At 36.7% G+C, this 16,504-nt stretch overlaps 1 long non-coding RNA gene across 1 annotated transcript; it reads left to right on the forward strand.

Annotated features, from left to right (window-relative positions):
- The first annotated feature begins 4,341 nt into the window (after positions 1 to 4,341).
- LOC131936727 (uncharacterized) lies at positions 4,342 to 5,882 on the forward strand. The gene is made up of 3 exons (XR_009386095.1): positions 4,342 to 4,393; positions 5,145 to 5,231; positions 5,795 to 5,882. It is a non-coding gene; the product is annotated as an uncharacterized LOC131936727 (long non-coding RNA).
- The last annotated feature ends 10,622 nt before the right edge of the window (positions 5,883 to 16,504 follow it).

Genomic DNA, 16,504 nt, shown 5'->3' on the forward strand with positions numbered 1-16,504 from the left:
GCCATCTTATGGGTGGTGTGTGGGTTGGACGTGCCATCTTATGGGTGGTGTGTGGGTTGGACGTGCCATCTTATGGGTGGCGTGCGGGTTAGACGTACCATCTTATGGGTGGCGTGTGGGTTAGACGTACCATCTTATGGGTGGTGTGTGGGTTAGACGTACCATCTTATGGGTGGCGTGTGGGTTAGGCGTACCATCTTATGGGTGGCGTGTGGGTTAGACGTACCATCTTATGGGTGGTGTGTGGGTAAGACGTACCACCTTATGGGTAGGGTGTGGGTTAGACGTACCATCTTATGGGTGGTGTGTGGGTTAGACGTACCATCTTATGGGTGGTGTGTGGGTTAGACGTACCATCTTATGGGTGGCGTGCGGGTTTAGACGTACCATATTATGGGTGGCGTGTGGGTTAGACGTACCACCTTATGGGTGGTGTGTGGGTTAGACGTACCATCTTATGGGTGGTGTGTGGGTTAGACGTACCGGGTTATGGGTTAGACATACCACTTTAGATTGCGTAGGTTTAAGGTTTAATAAAGATGTAGTCTTTTGGTTGTATTAAAGTCGTCACTATAAACCGACAAAACTTCATGTTTCTGTTTTGCTGATATTTTCATCAATCCTCTTTCTTGTCCACTACTGAAGCAGTGTAATCCCATCTTCTACCTTAAAATGAAAAAAATGCGATTTTTAAGACTTACTGTTAGGTTAAGGGCTATGGTTAGCTTAATCTGAAACTGAGGGTTAAGTTGTTTTCAGTAAGGTTTATAGTTAATTTATGTAACAATACCACGTGATGTAAATCATGTGACTGGTAGTAAAATACGAGCAAGCAACTTGTTTAGTCTGCATCCACACGATCGATCAAGGGCAGAGTTTCTTCCAGGCATCTCTTCGAAGAAAGTCTACCGCCCCCTCCCCTCCCTCCCGAGCGAAATGGAATTTATATAGAAAATATATACATTTAACAGTGTCACAATTTTAGTCCGCCCCCCCCCCCCCGAAAATTTCAAATGCCACCTCCCCCCCCCCCCCCCCACCTGGAGAAAAAAGTCTGGAAGAAACACTGATTCAAGAGTAACGCATTGGTGACATCAACTCTGGTGACGTCGGGGTGTGGGCGTGGCATCCTGAGGTAGTACATTGGTTCCACCTACTCTAGTGACGTCAGAGGGTCGGGGTGTGGGCGTGGCACCCTGAGGTAGTACATTGGTTCCACCTACTCTAGTGACGTCAGAGGGTCGGGGTGTGGGCGTGGCATCCTGAGGTAGTACATTGGTTCCACCTACTCTAGTGACGTCAGAGGGTCGGGGTGTGGGCGTGGCACCCTGAGGTAGTACATTGGTTCCACCTACTCAAGTGACGTCAGGGGTTCGGGGGTGTGAGGGAAATATTATTAATCAACATGAAATTTTGTTTTCGTTAAATGATCGACCGTTTTAGAACTCTATTGCTACCATTAACCTGTCTCATTTAATTGTACTGGCTGATACTTGTTCACGTTTGGGAAAGTGCGTAGCCGTAAAATGAGAATTAGGGCCTCATTTCATTTCCCATCGAACTATTTTAAAGCTGTGCTATCGATTTTTATGAATTAACATTTATTTCTCTGACTGAATGAATAATAAAATAACCAGCGGCCTGGTTCCTGTTTAACTTGTTAGGTTTATTCTTCTGTTTGGTTTGTTCCGTCATTTTACCGTAGCCAGATCATTGTTTTTGTAATCCTAATACAAAACTCTACTGCGTAAAGACCCTCCTTCAACCTCAACAACACTTTTAAAAAGAAATTTCTTTAAGTGATAGCTCAATTATACATTTCTTGCTACGTTCATTCCACTCTTAACAAAGCCGATATTAGCATTTTGGTAGTCACCATCTCTTGTACATTCTATGTTAATCTATAGGAATATGAAATCAAGTGAAGGGTGGTTTCTTTAAAACAAAGAAGAGGTTACATGCAAAGCGTAGTAGGTGAAGAGGTATTGATTAAAGGTTGTAGACAACTAGAAGTTGATTTGTTCATCATAAAATTAACATTTTCAGTTTGTGGTTTGGTTTATTGTCAAGCACACTATTCGGTGCAGTTTGAGTTTTTAATTTTTGGTCTTTGTCGTTAGTATTATGATAAACATTAAAAAACCTGCTTGGAGTTTTGGCTTCAAAATTAATACGGAGCCTTGTTTGTTTCCATCAATTAATCAGACTTCATTAATCAGTAGGAAGCACAAACTACGGCAGCTGTCAACCAATACAAATGATGAAAAATCAGAGAAGTAAAAACAAAGTGTTACAAATGATGAGCACAATCCGTCTATTGTTGAGTAGCCTTTGAATCTAAAACAACAATTCACACAGAGCTTAAAGTTAATATCTTATTCAGTGGCGTAGCGAGGTCGGGTGTCACCCGGTGCGGCACTTAATGGTGTCACCCCCCAGAGGCGTAGCGACCCGGGGACAAACTTTCAAATTTTTCATTTGCACCCCCCCCCCCCCTCAAGTTTTCGATTTGCAACCCCCCTCAAGTTTTCGATTTGCACCCCCCCCCCCTCAAACTTTCGATTTGCAGTCCCCTTCAAGTTTTTCTCTATAAATTTTGTTATTTTTTGCCTTGGTGTCACCCGTTGCAGTCCGCACCCCACGCCCCCTCCCCATCCCCCCCTAGCTACGCCTCTGATCTTATTATTAAACATGCATATGCTGTCATTCTGATTGGTGACACTACAAAACAGAATAATTCAGACAAATTTCAATGGTTAACCTATATTTATCAGTAGTGGGGGGGGGGGGGGGGTCCACCAAATAAAAAAAAGAAAGAAAATGGCCAGTCATCAGGAGACTGGTGTCCCCATTCCGGTTGACGTGAATATTGTTAGGTTAGTCTAACTCGACTTTCGTCTGGATCTACGGTAGAATAAAAACATGCGTCGGGTACTGAGTGAGAAAAAAAAAGAAAGAAAGAAAGTAAGAAGAAACGTAACGAAATACAACAAAATGGTATATCGATCAAACCAACCAGTCAATAATGCACTCTTGTTTAGTTATTCGTAAGAACTTTGGTTTATTAAATTTAAAAAAATCTCAATATAATAATATCTTTTTTTGTTTTATTCATTTACACTGTAGGTATTTAGCTCACAACAAAGGAAGTGTACTGAAATCACAGGCAGCAGTTACGCACAAGACAACAGCAATATATCAACAACAACAACCACCACAACAACAACAACTACAAATACCACTCCATCGCAACCCTCCACTTCTCCCACAACAACAACCACCACCACAACAACAACGAAAACAACAACTACTACAACAAAAGTAACCACTACCACAGTTAAACCGACAACTACCACTGTGGCTACCACGCACGCACCATCAACCTCAACCACGACGAAAGAAACAACGAACCCTGTCAGTAACACTACCACTTTAGCAGATACCACCACAGCTACACCAAAAACTACCACTGCTGCCATGACGACACAACCTGCCACATCAACAACTACCACATCAACAACCACACCATCTACCACAACAACCGAACCAACGCAATCAACAGCAGTAACCACATTTACACCACCACCAACTACTACCTCTTTCATCTCAATACAACCAGAAACATCAACAATACCTAACACTACACCTACAATTACACCGACAACCCAACCAGAAACATCAACAATACCTAACACTACACCTACAATTACACCGACTACCCAATCATCAACATCAACAATATCTAACACTACACCTACAATTACACCGACTACCCAATCATCAACATCAACAATATCTAACACTACACCTACAATTACACCGACTACCCAACCAGAAACATCAACAATATCTAACACTACACCTACAATTACACCGACAACCCAACCAGAAACATCAACAATATCTAACACTACACCTACAATTACACCGACAACCCAACCAGAAACATCAACAATATCTAACACTACACCTACAATTACACCGACAACCCAACCAGAAACATCAACAATATCTAACACTACACCTACAATTACACCGACAACCCAACCAGAAACATCAATACTGACATTCTCTACACCTACAACAAACTCACAGGCGACATCAGCCCCTCTTAACACAGCCACCACATCACCACCACAACCAACAAACACAACATCTTCCCCGCCTATCACCGAAACACAAACCACACCCAATCCATCCACGTCTACTCCCTCTTCATTAACCACGCCCCAAATTATTAGCTCCGCCCCAAATGTCGACAACACATCAACGTCTGACAGCAGGATTGTAGTGGCGCACAAATGTGCGTGCAGGTGCACGGAGAAGATGCAAACACAGCTCACGCAGAAACAGCTGGACACGAAAATACGCTTGTTACAGGAGGAACTGACAGGTATTTACATCGCATGTTTATGGTCGAATATTTACATAGATCTGGTGTATTGTCGAATATTTACATAGATCTGGTGTATGGTCGAATATTTACATAGATCTGGTGTATGGTCGAATATTTACATAGATCTGGTGTATGGTCGAATATTTACATAGATCTGGTGTATTGTCGAATATTTACATAGATCTGGTGTATGGTCGAATATTTACATAGATCTGGTGTATGGTCGACTATTTACATAGATCTGGTGTATTGTCGAATATTTACATAGATCTGGTGTATGGTCGAATATTTACATAGATCTGGTGTATGGTCGAATAAATACATAGATCTGGTGTATGGTCGAATATTTACATAGATCTGGTGTATGGTCGAATATTTACATAGATCTGGTGTATGGTCGAATAAATACATAGATCTGGTGCATGGTCGAATATTTACATAGATCTGGTGTATGGTCGAATATTCACATAGATCTGGTGTATGGTCGAGTATTTACATAGATTTAGCTTTAGGTCGAATATTTACAGTTTTTTTAAACATAAATCTGGTTTATCGTCTAATATTTACCTTTTTTTTTACATAGATCTAGCTTACGATGATTAAAAAAAAAGAAAATCTATTCTTGAAATTACCCATTTTGAATTAATACAACGTTATCAACACACTATCATATATTCTTCAAAATTTTCACAGCTTGTAAGACCTGCCTTAGCCATACAAAAAATACATTCTTCTAATTTTTCCACAGCTTGTAGGACCTGTCTTAGCCATACAAAAAACATGTACATCAGTGTACCTGACTACAGGGTGTCTTCTACTACAATCGGACTTTCCGGTAAGCGGTTTAGATATGGACGACGCTTCTGCATGGGGGAGGGGTGGGGGGGGGGGGTGGTAATATAGGACGGACTTGGCAGATTCCCCTCCCCCCACCCCGATATTAATCCATGGACTTACTTGAAATGAACATAAAAACGATAAATTAAAAAAAAAATCCGCATCTTTGCAAAAAAATAAGAAAAAAATTCAACAAGAGCAAAAGACAAACACGATTGCTTATAATAATAAGAAAACAATTGGTCAATAAGCAATGCCCGTGCGTTCTTAGGCATAGAGGGCCTAATTATTATGCAATTATTAAAACAAACAGGTACAAGTCATGACTTCACGAATATGCGAGTGTGTCTAGTGGATAATTAATTTAATTATAATTCCGAATTCTAAGCCTACGAACGACATCTTTACTATTTGAACATTGATAGGACCTACTAGTATCTAAGATTAGTGAAGAGATATACATTTGGAGCTTACTACACAGCAGTATAAAAACAGAACTACTCACCAAGTTAAGTGCAATCACGGTAACCATCGACCTGAAGATTCTATTTTTACCCCCAGGTGTGGCTTTTGTTACAACAGTGGTGGCCGCCATCTTTCTACTGGACCTGGTCAACATGTTCAGGCTGTTCTGTGAGCAGGTCAAGACAAAAAGACCCTACATGATGGGTCAAGACTAGGAGACCCAACACAAGGGGTCAAGACTAGGAGACCATACACAATGAGTCAAGACTAGACCTTACACAATGAGTCAAGACTAGGATACCTGGACACATTAAACCCCTCCCTTTAATAGAGGAAAGAAATATGAACTTGTCACAAAACCTTCCCCCCCCCCCCCCCCCCCCCAACCATAATTCGAATGAAAATTAACCTATGTTTAAAAGATACAAAAAAGTTTTACCCCTTTGGTCAGTAAAGTCTGAATCCCCCCCCCCCTTTCAAGTTCCTCACCAAGGTGAAGTTGCTCTTTTAACCTGTCAGTCCATGGGGGATATTAAGTAGAGTTCATCTGTTTGTTTCATCAATCAGCCTAGATAAATAAAATCATATCTGTGTGCTGTACAGTAGAGCAATCAGTTACATAGTTAGTTATTTATAGAATAAAACTAAACAACCCTACAACACTGTTAGTGGGCTCATGTACACACTTTATGCATACACATTTTCTAATGCCATGCATGGTCATGATGTTCTGATATTCAAGTGTCTCCAAACTATTTGGTAGACCTAAATGCTACTTAGCCTATAACAGGGGTCTCCAAACTTTTCAGTCCGAGGGCCTCATTAACTATCAAATTTCAGTTTGGGGGCCAGTTTCTTCCAGGCTTGTCTTTGATTTTTCTGGCCAAAGTTCCTTGGCCATTACCAACAAACGAGTTTTCTTTGGACAAAAAGATCTCAGCGGGCCGGATGAGAGGACTTTGCGAGCCGCATCCGGCCCGCAGTTTGGAGACCTCTGGTCTATAATATACAAGGCAATCCATTTTTATTTTAGTATTTAATAACACACAGACACAGTGACATTTGTAAAGTAAACAAATGTGAACATAAATACCCAGGCCCAGTTAGCAACATAACTTTGCCATCCATAATGCAACAAAAAAGCTATCCAATTTAAGACAGGCTACTGTTTTTATTCAATGAGGCATATTTTATTTGGGTTATATTATTACCTCTAAATTTATTGTTGGCACTATATTATTAATGACATTTTTAAGCCCTAAATATTGAATTTGCCAGTTTTATTCACTCATGGGTGGTTAGGCAAACTATGTGTAAACAAAAATGTTCAATTACAATAAACATCAGAATACAAGCTGGAGAAAACGAAAAATTGTTTATTCTGCTGATTTATTTTGATAACAGTACAGATTTAACCATTTTTTTTGTTTATTCTTTTTTGAGGTAGCCTTAGAAGTATTTTTAAGATTGGCAACTAATATTGTTTGCAAGATGTAACTGACCACAGATTAGAAGGTTGACAATGACTATTTTTAATGCAGATATGAATAACAACTTTGTACACCTCATTAAGTTACCACTGATGATGCAACTGAAGGAAATGTTGAGAAAAAAGTATTATATATCAATTTCTGTTATTTCGATAGTAAACAGTGCACTTGCATTCATCAAGCTGATGAAATTAACAGTGTATTTATGATAATTTATTTTTGATAATTTAATGGGAGATAATACTACATCAAAACCAGTGTAGGCTGAAAAGAGAGTGTAATTTATAGAAAAGCTTTTCAGCCAATTATAGTATAAACTATAATCATAAGTTTTTTATCTAGATAAATAGATTTGGTATATTTATAAAAGTTATTCTTATTGTCATATTAGAATAAAATAATGCAAAATGAATTCTGCAATTGTATGTTATACATTTAATGCTTGGAGTAGCCAATATTTTTTATGATAGTAGTTTTGCTAAGATTTATGAGCTCATCAAATTTAACCACATGAAATAACTCAGCAACTACTTATGTTCTGAACATCAACAAACACTAAATTCAAGGTATTGGTCAGACAATTTTTTATTTACACACCCTTTTTATAATGTAGTAGGGTACAAAGTCAAGGAAATAAAAATGACAATTTGATAACTATTTACATGTTAGCAAAACAAGTGAAGCGAGATTGTAGCCTTACTAATTACTTAGAAATAGCAGGTTTGAGATGGTATGTGAATAAAAATAATGTGCGATGAAAACTACACCGTACATTTTAAAAGCATTGGAATCATTAAATTTACACACAACAGTGCCCGCATGAAAATAAATTCTAGGGAACATGAATATTAAAAAAAAAACCTAACTGATCTATCTTAAACAGGGCAAAAAATTTTTTTTAGGATAACAAGCAAGTTGGGGCAATGAAATACTTCAAATTATAATGGTGAATATAAATAAAAAAAAAAAATAACTTTACATCCGAGAACATGGGGCCAAATAACAACAGAACAGTTTATAAAAAGTAACAGATGATTCACCAGACCCAACTCTTCATAGGTAGTTCTACAATGCTATTTGGCATCACTCTTCTCAAGGGGCGCATAATTCAACAACTTCTCAATCAGGTCAACATGGGAGAGAAGCATTCTGCGACAACAGTATCTTTTCAAGCCCAAAGCATCCAGAGCATCTCTGGAGAGAAAATATAGTTAGAAATAAAGTGTTAGACTACTAGACTGTGTTAGTGATAGAAAATGGTAGAGAGAAAAATATATACAATATGTTAAAAAAAATTAATGTCAGTGTTAGAAACCAATGGCTAATTAAAAAGGCTAAAATATTAATTACACTATTTTCAGGTTAGGACTGCTTATCAACTTAATATAATATAATATAAATAATATTTAATGCATCTGGAAGAACTTACACAGGCCTTTGGGTTTAAGCTTATATAAACAGTTAAACATTATGAACACTAGTTTATACTAGATAATGAGATAATAATTTTTAATAATAATAATTTATTAAAATTGTAACAATTTAACACAAGAGCCTCTCACCCTTCAGTGTACTCAACTTGCAGCAAGCCAATGTACGACTCCCACTTGTTGCCAATCACTTTACCGCAGGTAAAACACCGAATGGGAATAATCATTGTGAATCAACAGCAGGCTCCTGAAAAATAAAACAAAATTTAGTAGTAGAAAAAAATACCATGGAAATAAAATGAAAACACTTGCTTAAAATTAGGGGCAAGAAAAATAATAGACACTTAAGAATTGCTGTTTGAATATTTAATAAGCCATAATGAACAAGAACTGAATGTCAGATAAAGTAGTTTGCTTGTAATAGAAATTATGACGAAAATGAGATCTATAATAAAATTAAAATTATATAATTATTATAATATACTTATGTTACAGTACTAAACAGACCTGCAAAAACTACTCACACTGTAGATTATGTATCACTAATGTTTCAGTAATGGTGACCTGAATATGAGAATATCCCATAAATATAATGTCAATTTAAAAATTTGTTATTGTTACAAGATGAGAAAAAACAAGCTTATACATCTGGTTCTATGTGATATACCGAAGCTAACTGGAAACTATAAAGTCCAAATAAAATCATGAAAAGACTAGGCTTAGAGTTAGGTGTCAAGACAAGTATAACAATTAACTATGCTAATCCTGGTCCTATCCTACTGCGTTTTTTTCTCTGCTAGAGTGTTAGGCCTAGATGAAATATTTAGGCCTAACTTTCATTACATTAACTGTTAACATATCAAAATTAATATTATAATTAAATAGGCTGCATTTATGTAGTATGCTATCCTTTCCATCAAAGCGTTAAATAAATATAGGTAGCATGTATTCCAATGATAGAATTGAAGAATGTCTCAAGATGAAAATAGATCCTGTATACATGTTTAGTGATTTCCATTAGATGTAAGCTACAGGTGGAGTTTTGTTGTATTGATCTAGATTTAACTATTTAATTAACATTTTGCTTCATAGAGAGCGGTCGGCGTGGTCGAGTCGGTAATGCTCATGGTTGCTAAACTGAAATGTCTCGAGTTCGAACCCTCTGGCAGACGAGGCTCCTTAACGGCGGAGAGCCACTCTTCTAGGAGAGACAACTCCAAAATCAAACAACTGCTGCCTTGTAGTTTGTTCTTGGTTGGACAAAGGCTATGGAAGCAAATCCAAAAAGAAAAACAGGGTGAAATCGAAGTCAATAGCCTCAATGGTGCATAACCAGTTGACATGTATCCTTAATTGTGTTGGAGAGGGATCCCTTCCAACACTAAAATTAAGAACAAAGAAGAAGAAGCTTCATAGAATCAGACTCTTCTAATTACAACTTATACGAATATCCACAACAAAGCTTCCAAGTTTTTGTTGTTTTCTTTAACATTAATATATTGCAAATTTAATATTTCTAAGCCAATTTCTTTGTAACCCAACAAAAGAAAATATAGGCCAAGAGACTAAAAACTTAGGCCTAATTATTAATTACAATTAAGACCCCCAATTACAATTAGTTAGAGTCAATTAGACCCCCCTCATAAATAGGCCTAATCATAATATTTTATAGGGGGCCTATTTCCTTGCCTTTTCACTCATTTTTTAACTTTTGTACTGTTTGACTCACTAGGTCAACTATCTTTTAATATTTTAAAAATCTTCTTTTATTTATTTTAAGTCATTTAAGCCTAAGTTCTACTATTCGAAGATCTAACTTTACTAAGTACTATTACTCTAACTAAAGTAGATCTAAAATCTAAGTCAGTTGTTACATTTATTTAGTAGGTAGGCCTAGAATCTAGATCTAGATCTTCTATTCTTCTAGTTGGCAGTAGTTGGCGAATCACAGTTTAATTTTAAAGCCTAGTTTATTTATAGCTGTGACTAACAGAGCTAGATCAAGACTACTTGACTAGATCTAGACCTTAATTAAAAGTAGGCCTAGACCTACTAACTTTTTGCTTTTACTAATTTTTAAAAACTGACGCCTATCGATAACTGGTACTACTAGATCTAGATCTAGAGACTAGAGACACCAGCTAGAGTAGAGTCTAGAACGAGATTTAAATTTGATTCTACTGAATTTACACATAAAATGATTTAATGAGATAAATAAAACAAAAAGAACGCTTGAAAAGAATGTAAAATAAGATAAAATATTTAAAAAATTAAATTATGTTAACAAAAACCTTACAAGTACAAATTGCAGTTCAAAATCGTGTGGATCTGGTACACCAGGTTGTTGTTGATAGATCTAGAGGAGTCTATTCCTGTTTCGTTATCATCGACCTGGGCGGATTTTTAAATTTCTAAAACAAGTTAGGCCTAAGTTCTAGAATGTAGGCTAGATTATGTTTGATTTACTAATAAAAAATATTAATAAACATATTTAATATTTTCCTTTTCATAATTTATTGATTTCAATTATCTTAACAAGAATTGTAATCTAAAATCTAAAGAATGCACTAAAAGCGCTCAAATATCAAATGTCTTAAAAAAAAAAGAAAATATACGTAGGCCATAGACAAGTATGTTTAATAATTATTTTAATTAAACTTAATCCACTTCTTTGGATTATCAGTTATAATTGCTAATTCGTTTTATCATAATTATTGTATCATTAAGTCAATTTAATATTATTTGTAAAAGTCGAAATAATGTTTACGACTTTATTTCAATATAGTCCTCTAACACTATTGGTTATATCTACGTCTATTTGTTAATAAGCTTGCGATTTTTTAAATTAGAAAAATATAAAGAATTTATAAACATAATTTCTACATCCAAAATAAGTAGGCACATGCAGTCAAATATTAAGAGGGATTTAATCAAAGTAATGGTGCTAACAATGTTTCTAAAAATTACTTCCCCTTATCTGCATATTAATTCCTCTCTAATTAAAAACATTTCGTACTTTTAGACCATTTCCACAACCTTGACCTCGTTTCGCTAGATACAAGTACAACAGGATTTATTTTTTTTTATTTATGTTTCTTAAAGTAAAACAGCGTCGGGGAATTAGCGAATTTTATTACTAAAACAATACTACGGTGGGTTTGACAGAAATTAATTTAGGTGGGTCGTATATGGAGACCTACATCTGGGTGGGTTATTTGTGTAAAGCTAGGCAAGAAGGGCTGAGTGGGTCATCACACATGTAAAGTTGGGTGAGGCATAGGTGTTGGACTAAATGGGTTATAACTGTAAAGCCCAGTGGGTCATGTACGTAAGGCTGGGTGGGTCATAATAGTAAAACTGCACATGGATGGGTCATAAATTATGTAAAGTATGGTGGGTCGAAAGTTATATAAATCAGGAGAAGAGTGTCGAGCGACGTGGGGGTGGGTGGATGGGTAGGGGGTGTGGGTTAGAAAATAAAATATTCGATATACATGATAGCCAGGGTAGGCTCATAATAAGAATAATACAGAAACACATACATGAAGTAACCATATATGAACATTTTTTTTAAATTAAGAAAAACTGAACCATTTTAACTCATGTACCGTTTAGAAAATTATATTTTATAATGTTTTATATTTTTTGGATAAACATGACAGGGATAAAAATGTGGCATTTTTGTTTTTTAATCACCATAAACGTAATGAGGAAAGTTATTCTAATGCAACACGAGGGCCTGTGGGCAGGGCTAGAAATGTGGGGGACACCGCGACCAAGGCCTGTCTGCGTTACTACACACGTGACTTGAAGCTTCGTAAACTTCGACCTTGGCCACATTTCTGGACAGATACTATAGCAGTCAGCGTTAGACACAACCGCCTTGTTAACTGAACACATTCGTACTGTGGCGTTAGACACACCCGCCTTGTTAATTGAAACATTCGTACTGTGGCGTTAGACACACCCGCCTTGTTAATTGAACACATTCGTACTGTGGCGTTAGACACACCCGCCTTGTTAATTGAACACATTCGTACTGTGGCGTTAGACACACCCGCCTTGTTAATTGAACACATTCGTACTGTATAAAGGTTTTATAGCTGTATGGGTCGTGATGGGCATTGGAGGATTCACACAGTCGGTGTGTGTGTGTGTGGGGGGGGGGGGCGGGGATTGGGGGGGGGGGGTGCCACACTCCCTCCGTCAACAATCTTTATCATACCCAACACACACACACACACACACACACACACACACACACACACACACACACACACACACACACACACACACACATATATATATATGTGTGTGTGTGGGGGGGGGGAGGGGCGAGGATTGGGGGGTGTCGCACTCCCTCCGTCAACAATCTTAGTCATAAAACGGCGAAACACCCAGCATCAATATATATATATATATATATATATATATATATATATATATATATATATATATATATATATATATATATATATATATATATATATATATATATAAGCAGCAATGACCACAAAGACGAAACACGACTAAACTGCTGGACCAGTTAACATGGCCACACAGAGCACATCAACATTTGAGTCCTAATTGTTAATCAAGTTAGCTCAAGGCCGCATGTTTATGAATAACGATTCAGTTTATTATTAACCTTCAGCTCCAGCGTGTGGCTATTTTTGTAATGTACCATTTTCATCAGTCGTGTCTGGCACACTTTAAAATAAAGTCCACTCCTATTATATTCTATGGAACTAGTTTAGCCATAGACACTGGCAGGATATCCCTGAACACAGGTCAAAACCCAAGGTCATCACGGTCCACTTAGCATGATCCCGATAGAAATGAAACATATACAGTGACCTGGATCAAGCCATTTTTTTTCACTTTGAAATAGCACAGAAACCACGAAGGCATATAATGCACTCTACCAGTGGCGTCACAATGTGGGGTGGAAGACTTACAACTGGGTATGTGTTGGGTAATCTATGGGATGTGGTACAACTAGGGCGCCAAGGGTATGTGCTACAACTAGGGCGCCAAGGGTATGTGCTACAACTAGGGCGCCAAGGATATGTGTTACAACTAGGGCGCCAAGGGTATGTGGTGCAACTATGGCGCCAATAAAAGTTTTACCACAAGTTATATTTAGCTTGAGGGGAGACAAGTTCAAATAGGTCATGTAATGCAGAATATCTTTAAAAGACACACCTTCAAAACAACAGCCGCACAAATCAGTTTACAACATTTGTCAGAATGAAATCAATGTTCAGACCAGTATCTCTCCACCCAGGCCATCGACGCAGTAGATGTGCAAACGTGCGGAAAGGCAGGTAACCGGGTCGGTACGTGACACGGAATGCTACGCTACCTGGCAAGCGGGGGTTTTCTCCCCTTTCTAACGCGACTGTACCGAGAGGCCGAAATCGTTTCATCCTGTTTGCCCCCACCCCGTCCCCCACCCCCTCTATGTCTTCCCTGAAACTTGTTTTGTGTTAAAGTATGCGTGTCACTTGCAATTTTCTTTTTTTTGTTTTACAAACGTATGGAGATTAACTTTAAAAAAAAAATCTAGTTGTAAATCAGAAGTGTGTGAAATTTTGCTGTACACATTTGTCAAGTTTTAGCGAGAGACACATGGGATATGCTTCGACCTCGCCGTGTTTTTGTTTTGTAAATTGATAACAGAAAATGTAACGAAACGTCAGCCTTCCTTTCAGCTACCACCGTGCTATAAAGTGGGCCATTCTGTACTAGTGTGCTTTCTCTCTTCACATGTGCTTTTTTAAAAGGAAGATTCCGACAGTATTTCTTTCTATTTTGCCGTGAGTATTTAGTTATTCAGGTATCAAGTGTCGGTATGTATATTAAATGTTTTAGTTGTTAGGTACGTAATCATGTTTTGTAATTAGGGGAAGGTGTGGGGGATGGAATATTTTTAATAAGCAATGCACTTTCAAGTAAGGCTAAATAAATACCTATAATAGAAACAATTGCATTTTTTTTTATTTTAATATATTTATATTCTCCTATGTACACATATCGGTAAACACACGTATATATATATATGCCTATATATATATATATATATATATATATATATATATATATATATATATATATATATATATATATATATATATATATATATATATATATATATGCAGTTGTAATAGCTTTTTTTGCTTTTAGTTTAGTTCTGTTTTCCTATTTAAATTACCACAAGTCCCCACCTATATACCGACAAATGAACATTCTTTTTAGGCCTATCCTTTGTTTAAAGCGAGCTTCAAAAAGTGAAAGAAGACTACACAACACCGCTTAAGTAAACAATTGTTAAACTAGGACTCAGTCGCTCAAGCTAAACAAAGGGAAACAACTACAAAATTGAGTCATAGATTAAGCCCCCTGATTTTTTTCCCCCTGCTGATGCAAGGCGTACCGAGGGACTGAGAACGTTGGATTAAGATAAGAATTTCTCGAGACAAGTTATCGTCAAATTAACGGCTAGAACACGTCACGTGGTACAAGACGCATGGCTAGGTAGGTTAAAGAAAATTGTAAAGAGAAACGTTGAAAAGTGCACCATACCCCACAAATACAAATCTATAACGTAAAACCGAATTAGATAACATTTAATCCCACAAACGTCGACTTAATAGACATACAGTTATCAACTATATTTTTCTCACAATTTTAATTGAAAATATTCAACCATATTCAGATACTGACTTCGCTTATGACAAAATTTAATATTCAAATATTCAATAACATTGTCTAAATATACGGACCCCTCCCGTTATAAAATGCAATTATTGACATATTCACTTATCTTGTTTATAGATAACCTACCCACCAATCGAAAATGTATTGATTGAATTATTCAATCACTTGGTTTAGGGGTTCTCTGTACATTACAATATTTAAACCATCATTTTCTTTTGATGTTTTTTTTTTCTAATTGTTATCGCCACAAGGACCATTGTTATCTTGTTAGTGCGTTACCCTTGTCTCAGAGGTTTTTTTGTGTATTCTTGTGGTAACTTAATTTTTAAGCTTTGATACTCTGGAGTATAACAGTAATTTTTTTATTAGTTAAAGCTCTAATTTGTATTAGGGTTGGTACGATGGTATTCTATTGTTTTAATTTCGAGTTATTTCGACATTTTAAATTAGCATATTTTAGTATTTTTATGTTGAGTTCAGTGTCTAGCATATACGCATTTCCTAATTAGTATTAGCTGTTTGCTTTAAGTAAAAGTATATATATATATATATATATATATATATATATATATATATATATATATATATATATATATATATATATGCGAGATCAAGATTTTTTCCACAAATAAAATAAAACGTTTTTATTTGGTGGTGCTGGTATGTGTGTGGGGTTTGTGTGAGTGGTGGGGGTGGGGTGGGGATGGGGGGGGGGGCTTATGTGGGCAGCAATATAACACAATTCTCTAAAACTAAAAAAAAAAACACACCCTCTAGCATCATATTGTTTTGCGGATAACTTGATATACATCCCAGGAGCATTAGTTGTTTCTGTATAAATTTTAGAAAGATGATTGATTTGACGCCTTATATTGACAGGTGGACAATCGGCTAGTTAGGTAAGTACGTATGTATAGATGACCATGTCACGTTATACCCATCAGAACATCAGGAGCTGATTATTCTTGACTAAGTACTGGCATTGAGTACCTGCATCACGTGATGATAAACTTAAGCAGTTAATTAGTTCTAAGTTGGTTTAAATCAACATGAACTGGTCGTTGAGTTTTGTTGAGGGGCTGAAGTAGATAAGACGTCATCAGAAGCTTCTAGCAGCTGTAGTGTGATACAGTGTTGTTTGCTTATGTGTGTTAGGGAAGGATGGT

Source organism: Physella acuta, unplaced genomic scaffold (assembly GCF_028476545.2).
Source record: "Physella acuta isolate Inbredline_101_S28 unplaced genomic scaffold, ASM2847654v3 ptg000006l, whole genome shotgun sequence".
In the NCBI taxonomy this organism is placed as follows: domain Eukaryota; kingdom Metazoa; phylum Mollusca; class Gastropoda; family Physidae; genus Physella; species Physella acuta.